Genomic DNA, 5,590 nt, shown 5'->3' with positions numbered 1-5,590 from the left:
TATCATGCATATTTTTGGTGTCAGACCTTTGTTTGCTCCCAATTCATTTTTTAAAAAGATTTTATGTATTTATTTGACAGAGAGAGACACAGTGAGAGAATGCAAGCAAGGGGAGTAGGAGAGGGAGAGCTGAGCAGGGAGCCCGATGCAGAGCTCTGGCTCGATGACTCCCAGGACCCTGGGTTCATGACCTGGGCAGAAGGCAGAGGCTTTAACCCACTGAGCCACCCAGGCGCCCTTCCCAATTCATATTTATTCCCCTGGCAGAAACTGTGTGTTCTGCTGTCTCTGCATCTGCATTCTTACCTGACACTGAACACTAATTAGTGACTCATGGATCCATAGAATGCTATTAACTTGCCAATACTAATTCTCTCTTTTTCACTTAGCTATGTCAGGTTGTCAAACAGGAAGTTTTACCATAAAGGATTATACTTGTGGTGGAATATAGAGAGGAAACTCTGTGCTTCCAAACCATCAAGAACACTTGAGTGGCATCGGTTTCCTCCAACACGTAAGTTGTGGCCCAACAGTTATATAACAGAAAGTGTGGGCAGACTATGACTTTTATTGTTGTCAGAGGTAACCTACGTTCTTCACTCTGTCAGACCCATGTTAAGATCACCACTGATTTGCCGAAGAGTTTTCATTTCTCTGTGTAACGTATAGATTATCCTACTTAAACTCAATTTCGTTTTTTGGGTCTATTTCCCCTTTTAAGTATAATAGGAATATGTGGACCTCCCAACCCTTTCCTGGGGATGGATTTTTTTAATCTACATGAGCCAATTGGGAAGTTTGGCTTTGCCATCTCTCTTGCAGACATTCTCTCTGACGTTCTGGGTTTCTTGGTTGACACAATGGCATCTGTGTCTTAGCATGTCTGGAGATGAGGTGACTCTTTCTCTTGGTGCCAGAGATGGGATGGAGAAGACTTTTTTATTCTTCCCCTTGCTCCCTTGACCCTTTAGCCTCTTCAGTAGGAAAACATTAAATGGCATGCCATATATAATATTTAGCAAAACCCAGTGATAGTGATAAATGGAGGATTAATAGTCACATGTATTAAGCACTTACTATTTACCATCCACTATGTTGAATGCTTTATGGAATCTCGACAACTCCATGAATATGTATTACTATTGTGCCTATTTTATAGGTGGATAAACCAAGTCTTAGAAGTGTGGAACAACTTGCCCCAGATCTAGGCAGTCTCACCAATGCTCTTAACCACTGCCAAGATTCAAGTTCTAAATACAGTTGACCTTTGAAAATGTGGGAGTGGAGGCACACCAATTCTGCACCCCTGCGCAATAAAAAATACACGTATCCCCCAAAACATAACTACAAATAGCCCATTATTTACCGGAAGCCTTACTGATAACATGTGCAGTTTATTAGCACATATTTGGTATGTTACAGGTATTATATATCGTATTCTTACAATACAGCAAGCTAAAGAAAAAATTATTTTTAAGAAAATCATAAGGAAGAGAAAATACATACATTTTCAGTACTGTGCAGTATTTGTAAAAAAAAAAAAATTAACATGTAAGTACTTGGCAATTCAAACCTGTGTTGTTCAAAGGTCAACTGTAGTTTGGAATTTTCTTTTCTAATTATAAGTAGGCTCTACACCCAATGTGGGGCTTGAATCATGACCCCGAAATCAAGAGTCGCATGCTTTATCATTGAGCCAGCCAGGGACCTGGAGTTTGGAATTTCTTTGTGCATTTGAAGGAAATGACCACAAGATGCAGGCTTTCACAGTGTGAGTGTCCACCTGCTGGACACCTTCTGTTTGTCTTCCAGATCTGTACATTTTTCCACTCTGTCTTGTGCATTGGGAGTTGACCCTAAATTATGTTGATGGCACCCTTACCCTTTGGTCCCAAGAGGATCATTAGCAAGAGATTGGAAGGAGAAGAGCAGAGAGGTCAGCTCTCTCCTGCCTTATCACTGTCCCCTGGCTGAGTACTGTCACCATAGGTGTCAAGCTGTTGTCATATGGCTCTTTCTGCTCAGCATTTTCTGTCTCCAGGTTCTGGTAACCATTGTTTCACTTTGCCTAAGGGCGGTAACATCTGCAGTTCCAGCCCTAGGAGTCACACTAATCCCTTGTGGTTTCTTTACACCCTGCCCACACCTTTGTAAATAGACCTTTCATCAAACTCTCTCTGGATTTCCCTGTTGTGATCGTGCCATTTGTTTCCTGGTGGGACCCCAACTGATCCAGTCTCAATGGGTGTTTTCATTTCCTTGACGTGGTTCTAGCTTCAGGTCACACCCGTGACTCCTGTTAGAGAAGGCTCAACTCCAGTTCTTTCCTGATGCTTGCAGGCTCAAGTAGTTGGGAGGGCAGTGGGCCTTGGGAGAAGGGGAAGGTGCAAATCTTTCCTCTAGTTCTGGTTCAGTTGCCCCACGTAGAACAGTTTCTGGGACTGTTGATGCCTTATTAACTAATTACATCTCTCAAAAACTCAGTGTAATTATTTTGTCAGAGACACCATGGCCTAACCTAAGCTGAAGAAGACTATTTCTCTTACTAACAGGGCTGTGGCCCAGACATGTGGAAATAGTGGGTCTTAATTATTGTCCCTAAAATCACTGGATTCAGATTCCTTTTTTTAAAAAAAAGATTTTTAAGTAATCTCTAACCCAACATGGGACGAGGACTTACAACCTGGAGATCAAGAGTCACATGCTCTACTGCCTGAGCCAGCTGGGTGCCCCTTGGTTTCAGATTTTCTTCTGCTGCACCTGGGGCCCTGGCAGGATGCACAAAAACCCTTGATAGCTTTTAGTGGCTTCCTGGAGAATGTTACCAACTGTGATAAAAATTACTTTGATTCAGGATTTGGGGGTGAGAGATGCTCACTGATTCTTCCTTGTGCGTTAAGTAATGGAGATAAGCAATCTTGCTTCTTTGGAAAAGAAGCCTTTCTACTTCACATTTTCCCTCTGAATATAAGAGTATATATAGAGTCCTCGGGAAGATCTTCAGAGATGTATTTAATTCAGTTTTTGAAGGGTTGGGAGGTCTTCTGGCAGGAAGTTACAGATGTTGGCTGGGGATTTTCTAGGTGGAGAGAACCATTTGTGCAAAGGCACGGAGGCAGGAGAAAGCGTGAGAAATTTAGGGAAACCAAATACAGGACTCTATGATTCCCAGGGTTCACCTAATTCAAACATCATCAGACATCAAGGATGAGCAATTAGACAGAGCATCTACCAGCCCACACAGGTGGGTATAGCTGATGTCTGTTCAGGTTGGTTAGCGCCCTTGCCTAGGGTGACCAAATATCCTGGCTGTCCAGGGCTATCCCAGGGTTAGTACCAGAAGTTCCATATCCCAGGAAACCCATTAGTTCTAAACAGACTGGGACAGTTGTTTGGAACTAACTGCTGCTAGAGTAGTTCAATATTTTGGACATCATCCCAGCATTAATATTTAAGCACATATATACATTCATGCAGCTAATGTTTTCTTTTTTAAGATTTTATTTATTTGTCAGAGAGACAGAGAGGGTGCACAAGCAGGAGGAGAAGCAGGCAGAGGGAGAGGAAGAAGCAGGCTCCCTGCTAAGCAGGGAGCGGGAGGCGGGACTCGATCCCCATGATCCCCTCGATCCCCTCGATCCCCATGATCCCCTGGGATCATGACCTGAGCTGAAGGCAGACGCTTCACTGACTGAGCCACCCAGGCGCCCCATAATATTTTCTGTATATGTATTTATGTTCTTGGGTCCTCACTTTCCAAGTTTAGGCCTTTGATAGCACTCTTGCTCTTTTAGTCTTGAGCAGGATTTCTAACCCAAGACTGTATTAGGTATCATCAAACATGACTTCCTCTCTCCCTGACAGTCTAAAGAATTTCCCACGCCTGTAGTCTTCTGAGGCATCTTGAACTTTTCTTTCCTGCCATCAGAGTGAGTTTTCCTCAAGGATCTTTGAAGAACTCTTTTCAGACTTTTCTGCTTAGAGGAAATTCCTTTTGAGCCTCCGAAGATGGCTGGTTGTATTAAAAGAAGCACAGCTATGACGGGAATGTTTGAAGACTGTTCCAGACATTGTGGGCTCATTTTGGTTTTAATTTTAGTCCTTGAATTACGTATTTAATATAGACCAATTTGCAAGAATAGCAGATATCCCAGCTGACTTCTGTGGCAGGCAGAGAGTTCTTCCTCTCTGCCGTCCTCTGAGCCAAACAGCTGTGCTCTGAATCAGCTCAGCAGGCAGCTGCTGGGTGCCGCAGTCCTGCTGGAACATTCTCCCGCTTTGAGGCCACACCTGGGAGCCCAGAATGTCACCGGACAAGCCAAGCGAGGTGACTGGTGCTACGGAAAACTCTGTTACCACTCCTTCCCTTACATGCCCGAAGCTCACAGACATCTGCAAACGATTTGCTGAAAAGTAAAGTTTATGTTGAGTGAGAGGTCTGAGAAGTGCCTGCTTGATGTAAAGACATATTCAGATTTGGAAAAGCTTTTCTTTGTCAGAGGCGAAAGCATTCATCTATGACTCCGTGAGGACGGTAATTATCTCCAATCTTTCAGAGTTATCATCACCATCACTATTATTTTCCATTTGCAGGAAAGCCAGCTTTGGAAACACAGCAGAAGGAACAACTGCCCAAGTTCGTGTACCGAGGAGTGATTTCCGTGCTCCATTCTTGTCCCCATGGTCACGTTTTCTGTGTCTTAGCTTTGGCTAAATCCATACCCATAGGAAAAAGCTGAAAGAGTGTCCTCTGCTCAGGCCTGTTCTGCCATCACTTAGTTATGATTCAACACATATTTACTGAGCCCTTCCCATGTGCCAGATACTGGTGATGGGTCCCCTCTTCTATCGTCTAATATTGGTGGCAGTTTCAGACCAGCTTGGCAGGGATATTTTGGAGAAGGTGCTAGTCAACGCACATTACATGTTTATAAGTTCTATCCCTCACTGATCAAGAAATTGAAATCGGAGATGTAGGGGACTAAAGATTCACTGTGACAAAAACTGTGGGAAGCAGAGCTCAAGAAGACCCTGGATTTGCTCCCCAGCCAAGTTCTCTATTTGCAAAGCTTTAAGATATTGCTCAGGAGATAGTGGCTGCGTAATTTCTGTGGGTACCTCGTTAAGACTTCATTAGGATCACTTAAACCACTTAAAGCCCAAAAGTCAGCCCAACTGAGGTTCTCAGATGGGGTGAGATGCCTGAGTCACACCGACAGACAGATCCAAAAAGACCAGCAGAATTGCTGTGAATTATTGCATCCATATCATGAAAGCACCTGGCAAATTGAGGATTTATGGGTGGAGTTGAATAAAATTGAAAGCAAATGCTTGTCTAATATGAGAAAGAAGCAGGAAGAAGGCTTAGGGAGAGCCTTGGGGAGAAGAATCTTGCTAATCTGATAAAAAAATTTCCTTTTATGGTGCCACTTTTATAGAACAATTAAGCACACATAATAAATTGTGAAAGGGTATATATGCTAAATTCTTAATAGAGGTTGCCTTGAGGGGGTCAAATCAAATTAGGAGGCACTTTAATGCACTGTTTTTTTTTTCAATCAATTCTTCTTTAATTAGTAGAAACAGGAGT

Source organism: Mustela nigripes, chromosome 1 (genome assembly GCF_022355385.1).
Source record: "Mustela nigripes isolate SB6536 chromosome 1, MUSNIG.SB6536, whole genome shotgun sequence".
Classification (NCBI taxonomy): domain Eukaryota; kingdom Metazoa; phylum Chordata; class Mammalia; order Carnivora; family Mustelidae; genus Mustela; species Mustela nigripes.
The sequence above is the reverse complement of the archived record's forward strand: the minus strand, read 5'-3'. Positions refer to the sequence as shown.